This window comes from Sebastes umbrosus, chromosome 20 (genome assembly GCF_015220745.1).
Source record: "Sebastes umbrosus isolate fSebUmb1 chromosome 20, fSebUmb1.pri, whole genome shotgun sequence".
In the NCBI taxonomy this organism is placed as follows: domain Eukaryota; kingdom Metazoa; phylum Chordata; class Actinopteri; order Perciformes; family Sebastidae; genus Sebastes; species Sebastes umbrosus.
The window spans coordinates 14,455,795-14,483,279 of NC_051288.1; the positions used below are offsets into that span (position 1 = coordinate 14,455,795).

At 39.2% G+C, this 27,485-nt stretch overlaps 1 protein-coding gene across 9 annotated transcripts in view; it reads left to right on the forward strand.

Moving 5' to 3' along the window:
• The window catches only part of LOC119479369 (protocadherin-15-like), a 331,261-nt gene that overhangs the window by 73,951 nt on the left and 229,825 nt on the right, over nt 1–27,485 (forward strand). For all 9 annotated transcript variants that reach the window (XM_037754884.1, XM_037754889.1, XM_037754892.1 and 6 more), the window contains exon 2: nt 8,873–8,998. The gene's annotated coding sequence lies outside the window, so the exon portion shown is untranslated. The remainder of the gene's footprint in view (nt 1–8,872; nt 8,999–27,485) is intronic.

A 27,485-nucleotide genomic window follows, 5' to 3' on the forward strand; every position in this document is an offset into this window, starting at 1 on the left:
CGCCCATGCGGCCCAAACCAATCGCAAGCCAAGCACTGCCGCATCATGCTAGCAAGAGGGAATCACAGCTGTCAATCATGACGCCACACCCCCTTTTAACATCAAATAACTAATTAAAACCAAACTTATCAAAGAAATTAACACTTGAACATAAATCAGCGAGATAAGAACTTCCTAAAATGAAAATCGTGTTTGGGAAAAATGTATTTGACTTTGACTTTTTAATTTGGCCCATGTCCCATCTGCTAACATGGAGGGGGCGGGCTTTATGACCTATACTGCAGCCAGCCACCAGGGGGAGATCAAGATATTTTGGCTTCACTTTTAGGGAGCTGTCATGTTGTCCATCTTTATATACAGTCTGAGGTTTATCTGTTTTAAGCTGGAAATGTTAGCATGTCCAGCTGAGTAGCTTATTACTCAGAGAAATAAGATGTTTCTTCCAAGGCAGAGGAGAAAAAAAGCCCAATTTCATGATAATACATCAACTGTGTATCACTAACCCCAATTTACACCCGGACAAACTTGATATCCAAGACAACATTTTGGTTAGTTCTCGTCCTGAAAGCCAGTTCTCTTGTAATGTTACAATTGAACATACTGTTTAAAATAGAAATAATAAAGCATAAATCTAACCTCTAAGTATGTAAGCTAGTCAATCAAGGTTATGTTAGAATGAAATAATGTTTTCAACCAACTCATTAAACTAACCGTCCTGCTTTCATAAGCTCCCCGGGATGCTCAGTCTTCCACGTCGACACCTTACTCCAATGACCTCAGCTGTTGATTTGTTTGTCAGATGTGTCCTAGTTGAAATTCAAAGTCTGATATCTTATCCATGCGCTGATTATATGATTACTAAATCTAACAAGCTCATTAATTGCTCGGAGGCATTTTAATAGAGGTACTAATTGAAAAGCATCCGGCGCTGATAGAGAGAGGAGACCCTGGAGAACTTCAGCGCTGGATAGAGACAATTCAGACAGCAGAAATATTTCATTAGTTTTGTTTTTTTTCCCCCATATCAATTAATTAGTTTTCAATTATGGTGTTTGGTGAACAAACTTGGTCAGAAATGGAAATGACCAGAGATGGAAATAGATATTTTATCAAAGGGAGAATATGAGGCATTGTTTCTCTGTGTGTCTCAAACCATCAAGTCTAATATTCATGTATGTGTGAAAGAATATTTCTTTTAACAAAGTTCAACATTAAAAAAAACAACCTTTTCCTCCTTTCCTTTTTGCTGTGTTTTCTCTTTTTTTTCTTTATTAGTCATTCCTTTGGCTTCTTTCAATTTCCTCCCATGACTTTGCCGAATGTCAAAGGAAAATATTGGCTTGAGAATTTCTTAAATTAACTCATGCATTCATTCATGTTTTTTTCTCTTTTCTCCTTATCTGCCTCCTCTCATTGTTTCTCCACTCCTCACATTCACACTTTCCTTTTCCTCCCTCTCCCTGTTCTCCCTACCTTCATAACACCACTCGGAACTATCCATCCATAATCAAGATTATCATCACAGCTACCATGCCGGTAATGACCTCAACAACAGATGAATGGTAAATCAATAAGCACTGACCTTGCAGCGTAGTTGGACTGGGCCTCTCTCACTCATACAACAATAACTTCATTATAGAGGGAGACAACCGAAGTAATGGAGGTGTTATTTTATGAAATTATACTCGTAAAAAAAGGATTTCCGCGTTGTGGCAGTGGTGTGGCCTAGTAAGGGAAAGAGATTGATCTTTAACTGGAAGGCTTGGGTTCAAGCTCAGTTAATAGAAGTTATTCGCCGTGCTGAAGTGTCCTCAAGCAATCCTGGGGTCTGGTGGTTTTCAAGTCTTTGAGCCTGCTGCACTCTATATAATTAATTATATCCCTGTTTTTTTGTCCATAGAGATAGGGGGTAGGCACCATATAGGACTTTTTTTTTTTTTCCTGCAGTATATATATTGTGATATGGAGAAAATGCTGTATATTTTAAATGCTAGAGAGTTAAATGTGTCAATATGGTGAATTTTGAGAGCAAAATTAGGAGGCTAGATCTATGAAGAACGTTGTGCTCTAGTAAACAATTTATTCAACACATTGGTTGTATAGATATGAATGGTCCATCCATCCATCCATCTTCAACCGCTTATCCGGGGTCGTGTCGCGGGGGCAACAGCTCCAGCAGGAGACCCCAAACTTCCCTTTCCCGGGCCACATTAACCAGCTCTGACTGGGGGATCCCGAGGTGTTCCCAGGCAAGTGTGGAGATATAATCTCTCCACCTAATCCTGGGTCTTCCTCGTGGTCTCCTCCCAGCTGGTCGTGCCTGGAACACCTCCCAAGGGAGGCGTCCAGGGGGCATCCTTACTAGATGCCCGAACCACCTCAGCTGGCTCCTTTCGACGCAAAGGAGCAGCGGCTCTACTCCGAGTCCCTCACGGATGACTGAGCTTCTCACCCTTTCTCTAAGGGAGACACCAGCCACCCTCCTGAGCAAACCCATTTCGGCCGCTCCTACCCGCGATCTCGTTCTTTCGGTCATGACCCAACCCTCATGACCATAGGTGAGAGTAGGAACGAAGATTGACCGGTAGATCGAGAGCTTTGCCTTCCGGCTCAGCTCTCTTTTCGTCACAACGGTGCAGTAAAGTGAATGGTAACACGGCAAAAAAGTCACACCCACAATCAATCGAGACAGGATCCGTGTTTCAGGTCGGGGTCAGGTGAGTTACTGACATTGCCGCAGACAGTCCGCCCCGGTTGAGCCCCGTCCCTACCCGCAGGGAGAGAGGGCACAGCGTGCAAGTCCACGGCTCCGGGACGCGGTGAGGCCCGGAGCGAGGGGTGATGTAACACTCACGACCACAGCCGCGAACCAGTCTCACCCCTGGCCTTTTCAAGCCGACCTCGAGCCGGTTGCGGCGCACTGCTGTGGAGGAAATGCGCCCGTTTAGGCCAAACCAGCGTCAGGGAGATGTCCCACGAGGGGATCCTCCAACACCGAGCGGCCGTCCCTGAATCCCCACATCCGTTGAAGTGTAAAAATACTTACGGTTCATTTTGAAATTGCGGCGGGCCTTCCTCGACTGTAGGTAGCCTAATTAATGGGAAACACTGGGGTCATGGAAAATAAGAACTGTAGGAGTTTTCCTTTTGTATCAAGCAGCAAAAAAAATAGCAGCCTACATGTTTGAGTTAATTTGCTGACCTCGCACGTCCTACGATGTCACTATAGTGCATGCACACATCACAATGTCAATGCTGAAACGATATATCGTGCTGCCCTAATAGTGGGTTCCTTTTTAGGCCTCAGTCATCATAAAGTCACCACTTAAAAACTAAGAGCTGGAGAGGACATGGACTTTCTTCAACAAGAACAATTGAGCTCCACTAGAGCAAAGCACTCCAGCTGCCCCAGTGGAGCTGCCCAGTGGTTAACAGTTAAGACTTCCAGATTGAATGAGAAGCAGAGAGCTGAAAGAGGAACAGGGGTTCATTTTGGTTTTGCCTGGATAATGAAAAGCATGTTCGCATTTTGCTAATAAGCCCTGGTGCGGTACAGGCAACTGACGGGTCGATATTAGCATTCCTAAATCCTGAAAAGACAAACAGATGTGTGATTGAGAAAGCTGCAGTCAGCTCAATAGAAACAGGAAAGACTGTTAATACACATAAGACACACATATTATGTTTGGAATTGGAGAAAACTTGCCACAAGATTCATTTAGTAGCTGTTTTGGAGCTCTGGATAATATCAAACGATCTTTCTCAGCAGGTGTTCAAGCCGATGTTTATAAATTTTCAACTTTTTCGGGGCGCTTTAAGGTCTTCGCAAATATGTTCAAAATCTCATCAAAAAGTCTATTTATTAGCCGATATGGAGCTTTCATCATCATCATCATCATATTACTTGATCTTCATCAGCAGGTGCAGATAGCTGGCGTTTTGACCAAACTCTTGTCTTTTTTCTTTTGATGTCCAATAATCTGTCAGGCGAGAACCACAAACACAAAAAAAAAGACACAAGAGAAAGAGATGAAGCCAACAGAGTGGCACCGTTTTCCAACGACAACATAATGGGAACGTTAGATCACCTGAGCCAAGATAATGAACTGAACTAAGAGAGATAATTGAATTTTGTATCACCCTCAGTTACAATTTCACCTTCACTACCTCCGTTTACCGTCTATACCTCACGGCCAGGGTATGAATATAATGATTTGTCTGTCTTTCTAAGTTGCTCCATCTCTTCCTCTCCTTCCCTCAGGTGTCCGTCCCTCCTCCCTTTGTCCTTCTCTCTCTGACTCTGCCTTGTAATCCCCACCACCTCTCTTTTTTCCTTCTTGCCATTTTCTTTTTCTCTTACGCTCTCTGTACTCTGATGCATTTAAACGTTACAGTTCTTTCTTGCATGGAGTATGTAATGGACCTAAGTTGCACTTCTTTACACCATGAAGCACAGAAGTAGAGAGGCAGAGAGCTGGAACAGGAAGAGACACTTACTCAAAAGGAATTAAAACCATGCAGCTTGCTAAAACGCTGGATCAGGGTTTGTGAACTTGGAAAAACACCCCCCCATGTCTACTGGTTTATTGAACTCATCACCTAAACTAAGACACGGAGAGGTAGGATCACGTATAAAAGGTAGAGGGCAAGACAAGAGTGGGGACGGAGATAAAAGTGCAGGATGGCTGAGAGTGAGAAAGGAGACGAGAAGAGGACGACGAGTGGACCAGGATGTGAGAACAGAGATGGAGTAGATTGACACAGGCAGTGAGATAAAAGGTGACTGACAAGGCAAGAGACAGGTAGAGAGGGAGGAAAGATGAGAAAGGGGAGCTGTGGGACGCACTCAAAAGACAGAAGAGGGAATTTAGGTTCTTACAAAAACCGTACAAGTCAGTAAAAACTCTTTTTCAAGGCGTCTTTGAAGTTTAATGGGTGAAACGTCATTAAAAAGACATTGTTGGGGGCTTAGATAAGTGCCTGATTCTATCTAACTTTATGAAAGTTTTACTGAAAAACCCTTATTAGTGAGGGTTTAATGCACGGTTTCCATCAGGACATTGTTTAGTGGAGGTGGTAAATGTGCCCCACCACTCCTGACTCTCTTATAAAGTAAGGAAATAAAAACAGCTGTTCATTGCTTTGCTGTCTGATCACGTAATAAAACACATTACCTGAAAGCATACATGCCAACCTTGAGACCACCCAAAATATTGAGGATTTCAAAACTAAAGGGGGCGGTCTGGAGGTCGTCCCTGTTGTCTCTGTTTCAGAGACATTCGTTACCCGCGTTCTGGTGATTTTTAAAGAATGAAAATATCCAAATAATAAGTAAACTGTAACAGCATTTTTATGTTAAATACTTGCTGTCAGGAAAGAATATAGAAGAATTCGCCCCTCTGGCATGAACTTGAGTGAATCTCTGGCATAAACTAATTTATTTCCAATGGCTTGCACCACACAAACGACAGCTTTTCCCTGCATCGACTTTGGGCTCTGTGATGTGCGAGCACAAGTCAAACTATGTTGTGTCGCGAGGTTGTGAGCAGCTTTCTTCCGCCTGGAAAGAACATTTGGTGTAGCTGTATTTAGGGTTGCATAATTAATCAAAATTCTATCAACATCGCAATGTGGCCTATTGCAAAGTTCAAATCGCAGGAGGAACTATATTTGTTGAAGGCAAAATATGTCTCAAAATACCATTTTAAATGAAATATTGTGCTGCTGCAGAGATAACCTGACCTACATATAATATTCTACAGACTCAAGAAAACATCTTTGTTTGGCACAGATCTCCGCAAAAATCACAACATAATAACTTTAATATTTTTTTTCAATGAAAATGAGAATATTGAGGTACAAATTACTGTTCCTTCTAATATCGCAAATCATATTGCAATTGTAATAGTCAAAATAACCACAATCGCACTATGGACTATTTCCTTTGACCTCCTATATACATTTTTTTATTTTTTTTTTATCTGAGCTTTACCAGTGTTTGTTTTGTTGTTGTTGTTTTTTTTTTATTCTTATTGTGTTTGTGAAAATAAGAAAAACCAATAAACATATAAAAAAAAAAAAAAAAATGAAAAAATAATAACCACAATTAGATATTTTTTCAAAATATCCCTAGCTGTATTGCTGTCCGAGTGGAAACAGTAGGTTTTATACACGCTGTACAGTGCCAGAAACGGGTTAAGATAACGAAAAGGGAAAAAAGGGGTGAACATTTGTCATGAATTGGGAGAAATACGGGAGAATTGTCACCCTGGGAGGAAAACGAGAGAGCGCAATGAAAAAGTCTCCCGGGAAAATCTGAAGGGTGGGCAAGTACGCATGAAAGTCTCTCTAAGGTTTCTCTCTTAAAGATCTATTAATATCCCGCCTTCGCAATAACGAAAACCTTGAAATGCAAATGTAGCAATACACTTGTTTTGTTACAGATTTTTAAACATACACAATGTGATGTAATGTGGTGATGTGGTATTCCCAGTCCTAATCTGGCCAGATGTCATATTTCCTGTCGCTATTACTAATAAGGCAACACACCAAAATCTTTATCTGATGCGAGAAAAATTAGGTTATTCTAGTGTTTAGCTTCCACCTAAAATACACAGCTGGGATACCTAACCTAACCGAAGGGATGTGCCCTGGTTAGCTAATGACTTGACTGACCTTACCACTGCAGTGAACTACAACAATGAGGTTTCTTACAGTAGAACATTAATCTGACGCTCACATAGAACACACATACAGTAGTACTGCTCTTTCTCCCACACACATGCCCATGTACTCTACAGTCTCTCTCTGCTGTCCTCTCAAAGTTATCTCCCCTCTGCTTCCCCTTTATCGCCGACCTCAGCTGTCACATTATCACAGAAATGGAGGAGAAATAGTGTGAGTGTGTGTCAGAGAGTAAAAAACGGTTCTTTGTCATAAGGGGCTCTTTAACTTTTCAGCCCATTTTAAGGATGGGATCCAGCTGAGAGTTTTAGTTTTTTTCCCCCAGGATCTTATGGAGACTGTCCTCCTTTTATACAAGCATGCTAAAATGACCTATGGAGTGGAAATAGTGTGATGTTCTCATTGTACAGCGAACAGTCAGGAAGGTGCTGTCCACCACTTTAGTCCAGTTTTTTTATGAAACTAAAATAACTGCTATATTAATTCAGACTTGTTGATCTTGTATGCACAGTGTGTGTTAAAATGCTTGCTGTGGTGCCCATCAGGAGATAGAGTGCTTGGGGCCAAGGACTCAACTTTCCTGGCTATGTACGCAATTAAAAGGTGTGAACCTGCTTTTTGACCAGAATTTCTAAATGCCTGAATGAAAGCATTTGTATTTTATACTACAAAGAAGCTTAAAATAATATGCAGATGGAGATACATGTCCTTTTTTCCTTTTATTTCACATAATTATTTTAACGTTACCACCAAGGTCGCAGGTACCATTGACGACACTGAGACCGTGTTGTCAATGTTGTTTGTCGAAGTTAACGTTTAGTAGCGTTAACGTTACAACAAAGTTATTAATATTACCTTAACATTTGACCGCTGAGCAGCTGATTTCCATGCCAAACGGGGGTAAAGTAAACAACATGTTAACGACAAGGAGAAGCAAAATTTTGTTTCATAATATCGCAAGTCAAATCCAGCAAACCACATCTATAACCCAAAATTAGCGGTCTTGAAAAACGGCAAAACAGGAAGTGACCGATTGTAATTGCCTGCCTATAATAACCATAATACTGAATATATTTAGGATTTCTACATAAAATATATTGCTTAATGAATTATAATCATCCATTCAGAATACCAAAAACAGTTCTTACATATTAAGTACAGGCAAAATTGAAAAAATAAAAATCATTGTCTGCAATATAAATGCACAATTATGAGATTATCTTCATGATTGAAAGCATGATTTGTCTTCAGGAGCTATAATAATAATCAAAATTCTACTAAAAACTTTGTTTTTTTGGTTCATTCTAGACATACACAGTTGTCTTACTCTCAGTATTGATGTATTGGAAGAAAAATACAAGAGTTATATCAGTTATAAGGGCAACATAAGCCTCTTTCACCATAAGCTCCAAATACTGCAAGTTTAAAACTGGACCCTGGTTTTTACATTCTACAATCACAGACAAATTACACATGGTAGTTTCCAAGAGGGTGATTTTTCAAAGTTAATATCTTTAAATGTGTCTGTTTTAAGACCAAAAAAAAGAACAGAAATTGAATTAAAAATATCTTTCTCCACCCGAGACCATTCCTGACAGTGTGGAGAATTATTTGACACGTTTAAACTATTATGAAGAGAAATAAACTTTACATAAAATGTAAGCTCATCCTTCTCGGTGAAACGGTGGGGAAATGATGTCGCCTGGCTTTTCCCTTTCCCTGCCTGCTCACTCCAGTCTGTCCCCAGATTCCCTTCTCCTGATGGACAGTATTGTGGCTTTGTTGAGGTAGATGAGTCTCTTCTCCAACCGGATTGGCAGCTGCTTACAGTCACGATTTCCGATGTGGAGTACCATAATCTGCACAGATGCGAGTGTTTGAACTCAGTCGAGTCGCTGTGTAAGCTGTCAATGCTGTGATGCTTCAGAGGAATCAGGGGAAAACCTGCTAGTTTTGGAAGTCAATATGAAACTCCATAATACCCGTTTTCCCTCGAAACACAATATATGATTGTTTACATATTTCAAATTAAGGATTTTAATCAGAGTGGAAGTCTGGATGATCGTTGTTTTTCTTTATGTTGATGGCACTTATATATATATATGCTATAAGATAGCTTATAAAACATGAAGTCACACTCCCTCTGTATTTGTTGTAATCCGAGTTTCTCTGTGCTTTATTTACATAGATGGTTCATTCGCACGTACATGTGAGGGTGCCCCACTCGCCACCGCTCACATGTCGCTGATAACGCCATCCAGACCCACGGCGTCTTCGCAGAAGCATAGCGCCCACCCTCTGGTTTCCCCCTCAGGTAAACACTGTTAGATCTGTCAGCACTGTTGTCGTTGTTTGCACTATTTGTGCTGTTCACCACCGTTAGCTGCTACCCGCCGGCTCAGCCGCTGCCATGTTGAGAGCCACGTGGAGGCAATCCATAGGCTCTGAATTTGGAATTTAGCATCTTTAAAGTATTTTTTTGTCATAAATGAGGAGTAAAGGAGGAACTGACAAAAAAAATGGAGGGCACGGTGACTAGAAAGACTAGGCAGCAGACTGTACACTGTTTATAAAATGTCAAAATAGAGAAAAATGTCCATAGTAATTTCAAAGAGACTAAAGGGATGTCTTCAAATGTCTTGTTTTGTCCAATCAACAGTCTAAATACCAAAGATATTTAGTTTACTATCATGTATGACTGAGAAAATTGTCACATTGGAGGAGCTGGCACTGGTGAAAGGTTGGTATTTTTGTTTGAAAACCGATTAATTGATTATCAAAATAACTTTATTACTAACTACCAACATTCCCATCAGCCTCAGTTGTACTTTGTACGTAGCACTAAGAAGCTAATGTTAGCATGCTAACACACTAAACTTAGACATTTTTTTCCTGTACATACAATATACAGAATACAATACTACCACACAACAATCTCTGAAATGCTTTACTTGCTGGCATTAGCATTTAGCTCAAAGCACTGTTACATCCTGCCTACATCCACAGAGCCGCTAGCATGGCTTTAGATTCTACTGTATGCTAAACTAAGACGGTGAACATAGTAAACAATTAAACCCGCTTAACAGCAGCATGTTAAAATTGCAGGCTGTTCTCATACACTATTTGTAGCTATACCTTCGAAAGTAACGTACTATAATTAGTATATATATATCCCACAAAATCAATTTGTATGTAATCCACATAATCATGACCCAGGAAGTATTAAGAACGTCGAACTTCGCGTAGTGAGGAAGTCGGGGTCGATGGGTGGGTCAAAAAACACCCTGTGTGAAACCAGAAGTCAACGTGGATGTATTTGTTACGTAACTTTCGTATTTAAATGACGTAACTTCTGTAGTTATTTAAACCCAAACCACGATCTTTTCCTAAACTTAACTAAATCGTTTTGTTGCCTAAACCTGACCAAGTTGTTTCCTGTGATGACGGAAGACTGTACGCATTTGAAGAGCGGAATTGACATCATGTGTTGCTGGACATTCGTAGGAAAACGTTTTCATAAGATATCATACAAACCATACTTTGTAAAAATTGTCATTTTGAGCAAGTTTGCATGCTGACGTTAGCCCTTTAGCTCAGTACAGCCTCACAGTTGTTTTTTTCCCCCTAAAATCAAAGCATATAAAGGCTTATATAATATAAACAAAAACTCACAAACATACATACAAACATGAACGAATAGACATACTGTACATGAAGTGACAGACTCAGATATACACATATGGTACACACATCATCTATCATACAAAACACACAAACAAACTCCACATTACGCCCTACGCACTCATCCATGTCCTCATGCATCATTTTACTCATGTATAATACCTCTCTCTGTCTCACTCACACTTTCCCAGCCTCCCTCTCTGTTTATACTTCTCTGACTCAACCCCAAACACACACACACACTCACACACACACCTACACACACACACATCTCAGCTGCCACGGTGACTAATGAGAATATGTGACAGCGCCGGCAGTAAGTGAGACAGAGAGGAAGTGAAATCGAAGGACACCCGAATTTGTCATTGAGGAAATGAAGGGTTACAGGGTTCAGTGCTCGCCACTTCCTTCCGCCTGACCAATGGCTGATGAGTATTTAGAATAGACTTACAGACAGAGGGGACCAGATTGAGACTCTGTTGTGAATGTGACCTCTGTCTTTTTTATATCCATTTATCTTTATCCAGCTCGCTTTCCTTCCCATTCCTCTCTTCTTAATATGGGTCTTCCTCTCTTAGCTCGCTCCGTGTCATCCCCATCACTCCCCGGCTTTTCCTTCCTCCTTCGGTATTCATTTAATGCCTCTTCACCATCACTCACACTTTGTTTGTCTCTCTACCATCTCTGTCTCTGCCGTTGCTCCATTATGATCCTTTCCCCCTCCCCGTCCGTCTGTCTATTTCCTCTACTCATCTCCTCCTTTCTTTGAATCCGCACTCTCGTATTTCTCCGTCTATCCATCTCTCCGTCTCCTTTTTCTCAGGTGGCAGAGCAGATTAGTGGTTAGTGAGACCATCCCATTACTGTAAGGTTACAGATTCAATCTCCCAGGCAGACAGTGTGCACATCAACAGACGTGTGTCTTGTCAAAATGTCCTTGAGCAGGATGCTGAATATACACCTGTGCAGTCATTTTAAGTCTCTCCTGGATAAGAGATGGGTGCAAAAAAGTATATTGCTATATAATCTAGTATTACTATCCTTGAGGTTATCCTCAAAGCATTCGACCTTCACTTATTGTAAATGCTGTTATTACATTAAACCAGTGTTTTTTAAAGTAAGGATTGGTACGCATAGATCTATCGTCTATAAGTCTCTAACATACTAAAAGCACAATACACACATATTTATTTTTTTATGGGAGGAAACTAACTTTTTAGTGCTTCAACTAATGATTATTTTCATATCGAATAATCTGCCACTTATTTTTTAGATTGACTCATTAATCATTTGGTGTATAAAATGTCAGAAAAATGGTAAAAAATGTTCATCCCAGTTTCCCAGAGTCCAAGGTGACTTCTTCAAAATGTCTTGTTACTTTCTGACTCACAGTCTGCCACCTTGTGTTGCTATCTGCGCCAAAACCTGGCTCACTTTTAAAGTTTCTGAGATATTCTGCTAACTAACAAACAAACAGACCAACAAATAGGACTGATTACAAAACTCTGGTGTGGGTAATGATCCTGATCTAAAGAGAACCTCTATATACAGGTCAGCTGACCAGCAGCACACACGTCTGTGGTGGTCCACACTAAGCCAGAACACTTTTACTTAGAAGAAAAACAATCTCCTATCATCTCGTATCAAACAAATGAGCAAATGATATTGTAAACCCAGAACCAAATGAGGTTTTGTTTTCTTTCTGCCAAGTGTCCTGGAAAACCATTTGTCACATCCTCCTTATCTGGCTTCCAAAGCTTTATCTTTTGGATAGAAAATATTGTTTTTTGAAGAGGAGGTTGAAAGGCAACGTTAACAAAAAAAAAGACTTTGATTGTATGAAGGCTTCTTGGACGCGGTTGTCAAACACTCAAAGGTCTGAAGAAGCACCTTTTGAAGAAGAGTGTTATTTATTTTCTTGATCATTATTAGTGGACGTTCGCTTGTTGGTTTGCAGCTTCCCTTTAGGCTACGTTTCACAAAGATCAGAGATGTGTTTGCGGGTGTGTATGTACGCTGTATGTATGTATCCAGCCCAACATGTGCATATGCTCCTAGGCCACTGGGACTTTAGTTAAACTTTAATTAGGGTTAAATATTATATAACAACTTTGTTAGAGGCAATATGTCTTCAGGGCTCATTTACTGCACTTGTTTCAGAACTAACAGGATTACTTCTCCAAAAATTCACTGGAAACCACTGCAATAACTTAGAATTAGGTCATTTTGCAACAAGTCAAATATTCACTAAAGTAATAGAGTGCTACAGGAACGAGTCCTAAAACCTGGAAATGAGTTAGTATTTTAGCATGTCCGGTTCCCTCGTCTGGAAGTCAATGGGTTTTTTGAATGGGTTTTTAGTTAGATGCCTGAAATAACTATAATAATTGGTTAATACAAGCTTAAGAGATTTTCACGTTTTGTTCTACGACAAAAAATACATCAATAAATACCCCACTTGTGACTTTTGAAGCCTTGATGTGTCTTCAAAAAGGCAGTTACTAACAAGTGGCTAAATGAGACTACTAAATGTCATCACGCCGACTGGTTACTTGTGTATACTCATGCTCATGGGACCGTGGCGTAGTTCCTTTACAGCCTAACGTTAGCTTTTTACTTCTGCCGATTGCATTCACACTTCAAAAATCATTCAAGTGGTGTTCATTTGTGAAACTTATCTTGCTGAACAAAACTGGAAAATGAAAAAATCCCATTGGCTTTTTGTTGAGGAAACCATGGCGATACTAACTTCCTGGTTGGCCTGCAAAAATCCTTCATCCTTGGAGCACTCTATAGGAGGGTGTTTAACGTCCTGCTGACAGTAAACACATGAATCATACGATTGAACCATTAGTTGGACATAGAAACAGAAGAGATAATCAAAGCATTTCCCTCCTCTCTGTGAAGGACAGCTTTGTAGTCTCTCTGCGGTTGAAAATCGTCTTTGTCTTTGTTTATTTTCTATCAATAAGACCACATCAAATGCACATTAGGAGTCCCAATCCTCAATTTTGTTGTTCACAGAGAGTGGCAGAGTAAAAGAAGCTTTATATCTCAGTGTGTTGGCATTATCTGTTTATACGGAAAGACATGGACACGCAAGTATCCAGACTAACCAACACAACGGGAAAGAGGATGACAGTTATCACAAACTGGGCTCTTTTTGTTAGTGTGTCTGTGAGACAAACAGACCAAGACCTGTGTAAATGATTGCTTGTTGTGAAATTACTGCTGCGGAATGAAGGTCACCGTTTTAGCATTTCGTATTGCGCTCTCTGAAACAACCAAGGAATACAGACGCATGAATAATGCATTGGGAGATGAAGTTATCACGTCTGATGCTGTTGGGCCAAAGTGCAACTTATTATTTCAGGAGATGATTGACAGATGATAATGACAAGTGGTAGCATCATGGATTGGTTGTTTGATGTCACGCACTCCTTTGATGTTCGGCTAAAAAAAGGAAGATCAAACGTAAACAAACATGGATGTACCGAACCCTAACAAGAAAGTGAAAGTGAAAGTTCTGACTCGGTAGTTAACTTTTTTCAAGTTTGTTTAAAGGAACAGTTTGCCGTCACTGATGTGATGTCAGGTCAAACCTGCATGTAAGCTGAATTTGTTGGAAACAAACAATCAACATAAACATTTGTTTCCGCAAGTTCCAACTTGTTTCAACGGTATTCCTTGCAATCTCTCTCTCTCTCGCTCTCACACACACTGAGTTGAATTTTCCCAGCTAAGTCAGCTAAAGAAGTGTGTTTCCCTTGTTGACAAGAAAAAGGAGCACAACACCGTAGCAGCTATGAGCGCTAACGTTCCTGTCAGAGTGTTTCTGCTTGCTAGAGACAAATGTGCAGACGCAATATTGAATGTATGCCCACTATAATACACAACAGCAGAACAAAGTGTCTTTGTTTCAGGCAGTTGGTTAGAGTGAATTGATACAGTTAAAATCAGGCTGAAACTCTATTTATGCTTTGGGAGCAAAAAAGATTCTGGGTAACCTCTAAAATTCCTCATTCTGCATGTGTGGAATTGCAGACCTTGATTAGTCAACTCAGTAGTTGGACGTTTTAATCCTTAAGATTCCAGTCCTGGTTGATTTATTGTGCCTTCAAATGGGGTCGTGTTTACCGTGTTCACTAGAAGAGTCCATGTGAACGCTCCCTTCTTGTGGAATTCACGACCTCGTAAGTAGAAAGTTTCTGAATGCTCAGAATTCACAAGCTGTGACGTGTTTGTTGACGTTGTCAGAAACAGCGAAGGCCATGGAAGTTCATTTTTAATAATTTGATATATTGTAATTTAAGTTGTATATTGTCTTTCTTCGTAATTTTATAATAGGACTGAAAAAAATGTTGATATTTCCATATCTTTTTCCTCTGTCATTATGCATTTCCTGCATTATGTTACCCACTTGATAGCTTGCTAAATTGATAGAGTATTAAATAATTGACAAATTTCCCTTTAAGGCACATTTTGAACGGATAATAAATGTGAGATTACTCATGGACAATCATGCGATTAATCGAGGTTAAATATTTAAATCGATTGACAGCCCTAGTATGAACCCATCATAAATATATAGAATATAAAACATACTAAAATATGCATTATACACATATTTTTCACTCATTAGTATGCAGTTTCTTTCAGGATCTTGAGTGATGAAACATTTTTAAAAACTTGCCCTGTCTCATCACACTGAAGGCATACATATGGATATATAGTGATTTCTTTCTCTTTGTTCTTTTTGACATTAATTTTCTCTCATGCTGCTTATTGTAACCCTCCAACCCCCAGTCGCCTTCTTCCTTATTCCTTGATTTTCTTTCTCTACCATCCTCTGAAAGGAGAGATGTATTGTGGAGTTGTCAACATGACTTCTTATTATGGGGCTAAGTAAGTGTAAAATTGACTTTCGGCCAGAATGTGACAACTCACTGAAACCAATTGCGGTTTGAGTCTGCGGGGTTGTGTCTCAGTCTGTGTGTGCGTGTGTGTGTGAGAGAGACACAGAGAGCATGTCCTTGCATATTTTTTTGTCTTTCACCATGTCTGCTTTTGTGCATGGCGGAAACAGCGATTGTGAAAATTGGTCTTTTCTTGTCGGAGATCTACAGGATAGAGGAGGATACAATTTTACCATTTTGGGTTGCAAATGAATACAAGCATATGCCAGCCCTTATTTAAATAAAACAAGGACATTTTGCACAGAGACGACAGTGAGTATATATGTTTTCACTCAATTAAACCCTTCACAAGTCAACATACTAATTTACACATCAATATGGCAGATCACTTTTTTCTGATTTCTATGATTTAGCTTACATTTATTTATAAAAACGTTAAGCAGGGCACACTGTGAGTGAGTCCTGTTGCAGACGTCCAATCCTTCACTCACTCCCCGGCATCATCCTTGCAGGAGTTACTTCAACCAGGGCCACCCACGCACACAAAGCAATAAAATCCCCTCATCGTCGGTTGTAAGGAAAGCGGTAACGCGCCGTGAGCTGGAGTGCTCCTCTCTGTGATGTGTGCACCACTCGGGCGTGCGGTCGAGACACTCCATACAAGGTTCAATCAATTTGACCTTTTGACCCTGTTTGCCGCTGGCCTTTCAAAAGGCAGCCTACTGTATGAGCTTATATGAACTGACATAAGAGGAAAGTGGAGGTGGAGGATAAATATAATACTTCAATGGATGGGAAAACCAATTTTCTGTGTGTAAAAGTATTGAGCTGTTTCCTATATAAGCGAGCATATAGTGTAGGCGTTAGTGTACTTGAGAGTTAAAAATCTGAGGTCTACAGTATGAGCAATGTACAGAGCCCAACAGGGTTCAAAGGCTAGAAAAAAATATTAAAAAAATATTAGTGCTTTCAACTTAACACGCTAATAACACGTTAACGCAAATTTGTTTTAACGCCACTAATTTGTTTTACGCATTAACACAATCAATCTTTCAGAGATTTTAGCGGGCTCAGTTTTAAAGCTAGAGTAAATATACTGGTATCATATGAAACTAGAAAGGAATTTATTAGTACCAACCATGTCATACTAGCTTGTTGCGAAGGAGGTTAAATATGTATCTATATATCTTCCTTTTTTATATAACTGTTTGAGAAGAGCATGTACATATGAATCAGCTGGATACAGTACGTCATATAGTTCCTCTACAACAGGTAGAGTTGTTCTGATACCGATACCACTATTGGAAATGTGTCCGATACTGCCCAAAATTCGGTAACCGGTATCGGTGAGTACGCCAGTCTATAAACCGATCCGATACCAAAATGTATCAACCCCCAAAAAAAATCATCTTGTTTAAATGGAAATCAATTCTTCTTTGCCGCTGCGAGCAGCGAAGAAGCCATATTTCCCAGAGGAAAATCAAGTAAGACTGCGATATGTAAAGTATGTAAGGCTTCCATTTCGAGGGGTGGCAATTTCAACACCAGCAATCTTATAAAAGCACAAACTACAGCAGAAAATATTATAGTAGAGTGTAGATATTATATTCATCACGTTGGTATCTGATTGGTATTCAGTCTCGGCCGATACCGCAAGTTCAGGTATCGGAATCGGTATCGGGTAGGAAAAAATTGTATTGGAACATCTCTTAACAACAGCTACCTGTACTTTAAAGATTCTCTCTGTCTTTGTTTTTGTTATGGGAATGTGCCATCCTCCATCCTCTTGTGTTTTTTTTTATGATTGTCCAGCTGATAAAAACAGCAGTTGGTGTCATATGTGCTTTTCTGAAAAAGGTCAGATGTTTTCAACTTTTGAAAGCGCTCTGCTCAGCCAGAAAAAGCAGCTTGGTACAGGGCTCTTTTTAAAGGGCAGCCACGTTCTGAGCATCTCATTGTGTTTTTATGTAAAAACAAAAAAAACACAAACACACACACTGCAAAAAATGAAACCAAAAAAACATGTTTTGGGATACACAACGGAGATGGATGTCTGTATTAAACCCGAGAGGGTGGAAAAGATATAGAGAGAGAATAACCAAGAGGAAATGTGAGGGAGATAAGTAGAGAGATAGAGAAGCGAGAGATTCGGAGTGGTGGATAGAAGCTGAGGGCGAGAATGTGTGAGGGAACAAGTGTAAGAGAGGGTAGGCAGAGCTTTTGAGTCCTGAATAGTGTAACCAAGTGAATGAGAGAGAAGCAGATAGAGACGGACAGAGAGGAGGAGAGATTGCAGATGTCATGTTGACGGATGGGCTGACATTTCCCCTGCCTTTGCTAATGCGGTTTCACTGCTGACGCTGCTACTGTACACACACAGGCACACAAGCTCTTTAACAACTATCCTTATTGAGTCTTTCTCACATTTACTTTGACACTATTATGTGCTCCCGTTCTCATCCACAGCCCCTCACATGCTTCTACATAGTTTTCCTCCCTTGCTGCCATCGATTTTTTTCTTTTGTTCTCAACACACACGTACAGAGAGCAAAGATGTATCGCCTTTACTTGCAGGTATCAGTGTTTAAAATCGAAGCTGGAACAAATGGAGACTTGGTTCAGATTGTCTCTGTGCTTTTGTTTTAAGACAAAGACAAACAACGATGTCTCTCCCGTCTAACAACATCTGTCGGCTAAATAAACCGGACTTACATTAAATGAGTAATATATCTCAACTGATCTTGAGTAGAAGATGAAAAATAGGCCTGCAACTGATTTTCGGCCAAAATTGATGAACCCAGCAAAGACTGTGTGCTTGCCACTGTCTTAGGTGGAATTATCGGTCATAATTTTTTTCTCAAATCCAACTTTTTTCTATATCTACAAACATTCTCAATTATAGGTAATATCAATTTCCACATAATCCACATTAAAATGCTTTCCCTTCCCGGCCGTAGTAGAACAGTATCGCTCTTTCCTGCAAAAAGGAAAAGACGCATTGCAGTTTGATCATTCTGTCTGACAAAGAATTCAGTATAAATCTGGTGCTCGAATCCAAATTAAAAGAGAATTTTATTAGTGTAGCACCTTTAAATTACAAAGACAATTCACAGCATTTAATAAAAATGTCACGAAAAGGAAAATGAAATCGATTAATACAGATCCGAAAATGTAATATGATACAGTAAAAAGACAAAGTAATAAAAAATTGACAGAGCAGTAAAAAAATTGAAAAAGCGAGTCGAAGTGCAGAAAATAATAAATCAAAGGTGCAGGAGAGTATGTTTTTAATTTTGATTTTGAAGTGCATCTCCAGTTAGCTACTACGCTGCACACAGATAGAAGCAACTTCCATAACATGTTTAAAGTTTAAATTTTGTAACGTGTTTCTGATTTAAGGCACCAATTGGCGACTGCTGGATTTATATTCTCCAAACACGTCAGAAATATTTTTTTTATCTTCCACCCATTAAGTGATTTATGAACTAGTTGAAGCACTTTTTATTATTATCAAAGCACCACAGTTGTTACTGTCTTGCAGGATTTGTACCAAAGGAAGAGGTTAAATAATAGAGGCCCTAGAATTGAACCCTGGGGGACTCCGCATGTAATGGTGATTAATGCAACAGTTTAACCGTGGTACACAATCTTTTTATCTTGCAGGGTTTGACCTAAACGAAGCTTATAAACAGCCCGATAATCAGACTGAATTGCCATTTTATTTTCGCTTCATCATTGTGTCTAACATCGTGTTTATGTAAGCCCTTTTCTGTTTCTGGGCGAGTGAGATGCAAATTTTTCCCTCACCAATGACAGTGCCTGATGTATTTGTTCCATCGACAACATCTTTAGTCAAAACAGAAGCTGCAGCAGTGGTTGCTCGACACAGCATTTGTCATGTAGAATGTAGAAATATGCTGATTTAATTTCTGTATAGACAACCTACGTATATGGCATACGTACCATAACTTCATGGATGTATTTATTTTTCTGGGTTTGGCACAAGAACATGACATCCCCATTTTGATCCCACGTACAACGCTCTGACTTGGTTGTTTTCAACCTCGGAGCACAATGCCAGACCTTTTTGAATTGCTGAAAAGATGTGGGGAGTGATTCAGAGGTCTGGAAGCAGGCATGCAAATAGAGATTTAATAATAGAGCTCCACAGTGATTAGCAAAATAATTTGCTTCTATGAAACTTAAACATGCTTTTTTCTATCTTGCTTCTGCGAGAAATATAATGTGAGGTGAATTCAGGTAGGACTTGTATACTCCTCCTAAAAATGTTCCATTAAATGTTGAATTAAATTCTTCTTTTGTGCCTTTGAAGTCGTGTAGGCTATGATCAAAGGCAGGGCTGCGAGCTGTGTTGCTGCCGTCGCGTGGAATCTTTCATGACCCAAGGGCTTACAAAATGTATTCAACACCTTTTACATAATAATAAAAAAAAAAAAGCACAACTGTCAGTCTGGAAATATAGTTATGTTTACTTCCTGAAGAGCTGGAAGTGCTTTGAGTTGCACGGTTTTCACACCATTCATGTCCCATAAAAATACAACATAATTTGGCATATGGGTTTTAATGTCCCACTACGCTGAAAATATAATCAATAATCCCCAAACCGAACAGTCTTGGAACGTCTTTATTTTGCTTTAGAGTTATGGGGAGCAAATGAGGTAGAATTAGTCTCCTGGGTGATGTCACTGGAGGACGCTAAATCCTTGTTGTCTTAATTAAAGCTCAGTGAAAAGACGAAAATTAGCATGGCCCAAAGCCTTGGTGCACAACACCACCGGGAACAGGAAGTTTTCAAGCTAATAATTGTGTTGATTGTTGCTTAGTAGTCTGAACAAAGCTTCATGAGAATACAAAGCAAAACAAACCATTACAGCCATTGTCAAGGGAGAAGACAAACTCGTCATTTAATCAGACCCACACATAAGTTAGGGACAAATCACATCTCAGATCAAACGCATGTTAAAACAGAGATACTTTGCACTCATTCCTGTACCACGCACAGACTGCAACCACCAACTGTTTGCTTCCTTATGACCATGAAGTGAAGTGAAGTGAATAATAATAATTATTTCTCATTAATCAGTGTTAAATACAACCAAAGAAAAAATTATTTCAAAGGTCATTAAATGTTTTTATTTTGTCTCTGTTTATATCATCTAAACAATATAATTAGTTGATGGTCTCAATGGTAGAAATGTATGTGTATGTGTGTAAATTAGGGCTGTCAAAGTTAACGTGATAATAATGCGTTAACGCAAATTTGCTTCAACGCCATTAATTTCTTTGACGAATTAATGCAATCGATCTTTTAGAGGTTGTAGCGGGCTCTAGCTTTTAAAGCTAAGGTGACGATACTGGTATCATATGAAACTATAAAATCTAAGGAATCCATTGGTACCCACCATGTCATACTAGATTGTCGCAAAGGAGGCTAAATAATGCTCCCAACTGGCGCTAAATTATGGTGAGGAAAAACTGTCATGGCCATTTTCAAAGGGGTGAAAATGGGTTCTATGGGTACCCACAAGTTTCCACTTTACAGACATGCCCACTTTATGATAATCACATGCAGTTTTTGGGGCAAGTCATAATCAAGTCAGCACACTGACACACTGACAGCTGTTGTTGCCTGTTGGGCTTGAGTTTGCCATGTTATGATTTGAGCATATTTTTTTATGCCAAATGCAGTACCTGTGAGGGTTTCTGGACAATATTTATCATTGTTTTGTGTTATTAATTGATTTCTAATAATAAATATATAAATACATTTGCATAAAGCAAGCATATTTGTCCACTCCCATGTTGATAAATGTATTAAATACTTGACAAATCTCCCTTTAAAGTAGATTAGATAAAAAGTGTGCGATTAATCACAATTATATATTTGAATCGATTGACAGCCCCAGTGTAAATGCAAATCATCAACATTAGCAATTCTCAAACCTGTCTTTTAATTGTCTGTATCAGTGTTTACAGTAGAGACTTCAGTACCTTAAATCCTTCCATGCCCGGTCAAGCACAGTCGGCCCAAAATGCTGCAGTCAGACTCCTGATGAGAGCTAAGAGGACACAGCATATTACTCCCGTTTTAGCTCAACCTCAGTGGCTAAACCGCTTGCAGTGTATGATTGATTTTAAAATGTTATTGATCACATTTGGACCAGTGCCCAGTCAAACATCTTAAGGCAGAACTCTTTTGGTCATTTCAAGTTTGAGGCTGAAGACTTATGCCGACCTTACTGTAAGATGACATTTAAAGCAATTTCATAGTTTGGGACCATTTAGAAAAATCTTTCGGGTTAACTATATATCTATCTTTACTCTGTAATTCACCACTTACCAAATGGGCCACTGGGCAAATGTTCTCTTTTCTGAACTCACTCGTCTTCTCAGATGCTCCCTATAAACAACCGCACACACATACTCTTAAAGACAGTCACTCACACACACACACACACACACACATGGATACTGAGATAACCACAAAAGCACTGGCGTATCTACATGCAAGGGCAAAGAAACATACATACACTTACTCATACAAAATATGTTTGACATACGTGAAACACACATTCTTTCTCTCTCCTACACACACACACACACACAGTAGTGGGTGTGTTAAGTATTGTGTTTCCCCTCTATTGACTGTTGTGTGACAGCTAATTAAACCCTTTACTAACACCCTCTGCTGCTGCACCAGAGACAGACATTAGTCACTCTTATCTTCACACAAATGCAGATTACACACACACTGACTGTTTTTCATGTGGTGTGAAACAGCTACTGTCTGTCCTCAGAATATATTTAACCTCATTCTAGCTGAAAGGGGGAAAAAAACACATTTACACACGCACTCATTCATCATTTCTTTCTCCACGCATGTAGACGCACATTCTCTCTCCATCACTTATTTCTCTACAGCTAAGAGGTCACTGTCTGTGTGTGGTAGATAATAATGAATTATGGTTTTTCTGTACACACACACACACACACACTAATACAGTCAAACGGGTTAAAGCACATATTTAAACGAATGTGCGTGTGTAATTCGCTGATGTCAAGTGTTCATTTGACAGGCCATAAAGATAGGTATCTCCCCATTACCTTCTTAATCACATGACCTTCAACAAAGTCAATCAAAATTGATTCATATTTTCTCGAGGCTTTGAAGTGAGGCGATAATGTCACGAGATGGGAGGTTGTTTTTATATCGAATATGTATTTCCGTGTAAATTTCACCTCATCATATCTATTATGGGAACTTATTCCATTTCTAACTTGATTGCCGTCTCGTTTGAACTCTGCATGAATTCTGGATCTTCTGTAGCAGCTTGAAATTGGTTCCTGCTTTTCAAAATGTCAAAATGTGATGTTTAAATTAGATTTTTGAATGTTAAAGACACTGGCACTGAAATGGAGTACAGTGTAATAGAATGGGCAGGCCACTCCTTAATAGACTTTACTTATTGAGTCAGTATGCAGACTTTTAATACAAAGACGGGCTGTCAAAGTTAATAACTCGTTAACGCAAATTTATTTGAAGGCCACTAATTTCTTTAATGCATTAATGCGATTGATCTTCTGGAGGTCGTACCAGAATCAGTTTTAAATTGATGATAACCATGACATACTAGCTCCTAGCGAAGAAGGTTAAATAACGCTCCAAACTTGCACTAAATTTTGGCGAGGAAAAACTGTCACGGCCATTTGACCTCTAAACCTCAAGATATGTAAATGACGAGTCTCCACTTTACAGACATGCCCACTTTATGATAATCACATGCAGATTGGGGCAAGTCATAGTCAAGTCAGAACACTGACACACTGACAGCTGTCGTTGCCTGTTGGGCTGCAGTTTGCCGTGTTATGATTTGAGCATATTTTTTATGCTAAATGCAGTACCTGTGAGGATTTCTGGACAATATTTGTCATAGTTTTGTGTTGTTAATTGATTTTCAATAATAAATATATACATACATTTTCATAAAGCAAGCATATTTGCCCACTCCCTTGTTGATACAGTAAGAATATTAAATACTTGACAAATCTCCCTTTAAGGTACATTTTGAACAGATACAAAATGTGAGATTAATTTGCAATTAATGGCATTTAATCATGGACATTCATGTGATTAATCACGATTAAATATTTTAATCGATTGACAGCCCTAATACAAAGTCGTGCCCTCAGTTATCCCCTCTTTTTTTCTGCAACCCTTTCTTTTTTATATTTCACTCCTGGGTACATATTTGTGCTTTCTTTTCTGCATTCCATCCTTAAAAGATTTTATTTCAGATGTGATGATGACACATTCATGTGTTTCTTGTTTCAATGTTTTGTCCTAGATCCTTGAACCTTCCAGTCAGGTTTTTTTTTCAACTCTAGGGAGTGCATGATTTTTTTCACCTCCTTCGCAGATGCTCGAGGTAGTTAAACAGAACTTCACTCGATTAACACTTTTATCCTAATTTGCGCTAGCGTGCCGCCATAAACAGTGTTTTACTTTTACTCCTGGGAACTTAGATTTTTGCATTTGTCTTATTTTTGTAATTAAGATCTAATTTTGGAGATGAAATTGCAGGTCTGTCTCTTTTAATTTTAAACAGCTGCAGAACGTTTGGCTGTACTCTTGGGGGATACACTCTTTTGAAGTTCATGATGAACTTCTATTCATTTTCTTTTTCATGTTGGAGCTGTTTCAGTTTGCGAGTCAGTCTGTTCACTCTCCATAATAATGATTTTAAATGTCGGCATACTGTACGTACTTAGATGTTTTGTTTGTTGCTTAAAGTAAATCCAAGAGAAAAGCTTGTAAAACCTCCAGTTTTATTGGATTCTTATTGGAAAGTCTTTTGAGAGAAGCGTATGAGTCAAGTGTATTCAGGGGAATCTCACATATGGAGATTTTGATTTCTCATATAACTTATATGTGTGATGAAACGTGAGAAGCTTTCAGACCGTCGAATCTAAAGTGGAGATTCCAGTGCAAATATTTGAACATATTGCCTTTAGTTCTGTTTTATAAAGTAATTCTCTAATAAAACCAAACCTCAAGCTGTATATATTCAGTAGTTAAGCCCTTGGAGCTTACGATGCTCACACATGGCAGAAAACACATTGACATTGCAAACAAGATTTCTGTATCTTAAAATAATCCTTATTAAATAATGGATTTCAGTGTTTGAATCCCTAATTCTGTTCTACAATATACATGTTAGATTTGTGTCTAATATCAAAACAGTCTGACAAGGCATAAAAAAAGCCCTGCCTGCTGCTACAAGAAAAATACAGCAGCATATCGGAGGATGAGGTTATTTAAGAATGAGCTGTGTGCCTTGTGAGCTTTAAAACAAGACTAAAAGTCTACAGACTTGTCTGTGAGGCTGAACTTAGACACAGCGGTGCTTCAAGTGAAAGGTTAGTGTGGCGTGTTAGCGTGCTGACTATTGCTAATTAGCCCAAAAAAACAACGTTACAGCTGAGGGTGATGGGAATGTCAGGTACTGGATAAAATTACATTTTGACCTGATGATGGGGCGAGATGAAAAGTCAAAGGATCACGAAAGTAATTAATCCTGAAGGAAACATGAATATCTGTACCAGATTTTATGGCAATCCATCCAATATTTCTCATTCAAAATCACATGCTGACCTCATGATGCTAGAGGGAAGGATTGCCAAATTAGGATTCAACGTCTGAGGACTGTGAATGTCTGAAAGTTCTTGATGGCCGATCAGGTGAGGGCAAACCAATCATATTTCAAGGCATATTCATTACAATGCATTGGTCAGAACCACGATGGAAAGAGTTCTGCACAGAGAAACAAGAACACAGACCTTATAGTCAACTTCAAGTCATGATTGCTAGTTATGTCCGCCTTCAGCTCCTTCAGGTACTCCATATGTCCGCACGTTTTCCCTCCTTGAGCACCTCTCTTGATCCGTTAGCTTTGCCTGCAGCTGCTCTTTTAGGTACCTCTTTTCGCTCCCTAGAATCCTCGCTTCAGCTTCATCTAACCTTGAATTAGTTTTTGCAAGTTCTCCTTTAATGTCTTCAAGCATGTTTTTTGCTGTCTTGCCTGAAATCACGGATTTCTCAGAGGATAGAATCCTCCATTCTGTCGCTGTCGCTGGCTGGCCACGAGGACGCTAGCTCCGTCGCGTTGCTCCAGCATCTCGTTGTTTTTATCGGTAATATGAAAAGACTTTTTCCGCTTATATTTAGACACCACCTTCACCCCCTTTCTAAATATAGTAAACATAAACCAGTGCTTCTATTATTTCGTAGTTCATAGACGTTCGGCAGTCTCAGTTCTTATACAATGGACTCTCTATATGGACATGTTTACATCTTCCTGGCCTCACTCCAGGTAGACAGAGACGACCTTCGAGTCTCTTCATACATTCTCCATAGGGGTGAAATGCAGTCTTAGTGTCATAAAGTTACATAAGCTTATAAAAGATGCATAGAAGATTTAAAAGTACATATGGAGTTATTATTCATTTTTGAAAACGTATTTATTATCAGGGTATAAACATCATTCCATCAATGTCTGTACCAAATTTTGAGCCACTCCATTGAGATATTTCAAATTCTCATTTCATGGCAATCCATCCTACTGTTGTTGAGATAAAAGCCAAAACCCTGCTGATGGCACTAGAGGTAAAGCCAAGGGATCCCCAGAGTCATTATGAATAATCCTCTGGGCAACATGAACGTGTGATCCAGATTTCATGGCAATCCATGCAATATTTGTTGGGATATTTCAGTCTGGATTCAAAGTGGGGGCTAAAAAGAGCATGCCAAATGTAAATATGGCACCATGTGTATAATAATAATAATGACCATTTATAAACGATATAAGGATTTGTATCAAGACAGTTACTGGAGGTGTCTGACATATAAATCATGTGATGGGTGAGTTTGTAGTCAGTAGTTATTTTCACCTCCAGTGACCACGGGTTCACTTTACAACTTAATCTTCTGAAGTTTTAGTTTTTGGAGATTTTTTTTTGTTAAAACAGTTTCCGGTTAAAATTATTACCCTAACACTGATCCTAACTTTTTTTTTTTTTTATAAATGTAAGTAGTTTTAGCTGCCTCGTCTACAGACACAGGAAATGAAACGACACTCACTGTATGTCGGAACTGCGTTGTCAAATGCAGAAAGATCAAAAATGAGTCCCCTGGTAATTTTTCAATCCTTAAATAAAAAGTAATGTCGTCGCTGCCTCGAGGACGATGATTAACAGCTTGGCTAATTATCTGGTTCCTGGAAATCCATGTTTCAAATTAAAAAGGACATTTCATTTTTAAATATAGCACCCTCTGATCTTGCTTGGCAAGGTGTGAATTTATTAACTGAACTTTACTGATTTACCAACCGTACTTAAAACATCAAAAGAAGCACCAAACAGGATCAGTGTAATGTGCCTGTGCACCTGCACCGGGATTTTTTAGGTATATATTTTAATCCTAAAAAAGAGTTTTTGAAACAAATCTGTGAAATTTCTTTGGCTGTTAAGTTCTAGTGATCTAAGGGTGAAGATGTTGGCTTGTGACTGGACTGCCCCTCCCCATCTTTGAGCGAGAGGTAGTGTTTGAGTAACACGTTCCCTCCTCTCCAACACACCTCCCTGGTGGTGCCCTTGACAAAAGCACTTAACCTCACCTGCTCCAGCTGAGCTGCACTGTAGCTGTATCGAGCAACTCCCCGGAGTCACTTTGTGTAATTGAATGAGGGTGAAATAGGTGGTATTTACGTTGAAAAAAAAAAGTGTTCCCAGTGGTCTTTGGCTGAATAAAGGTTTGAAGAAAAGACTGGACGATGAGACTGAGCTTTGTTATGAACAATGTTGAGCAGCTTTTCAGTTTTTCTATCTTTTTAGAGGCTCTTTGGAGAAAATGCTCAGCGTCCAGTGCTCTTTTTGAGTCAACAATAGGTGTAACGCAAAGCTAATATGTGTATCTGTTAGGGCTCGGACGATTCACTTATCTCCCGATTCAAAACTATCACAATACTTGTGTACCGATTCGATATGTATTGCGATTTTTAAGTATTGCGATTCTACAAGTATTGCGATTCGATATTGTGATTTATTGTGATTTTTGTTAGCTCTTTTAACACTAGACCATAGGAAAAAGTTGAATCATACACTTCTAGGGACTTTTAATTTGGAAAA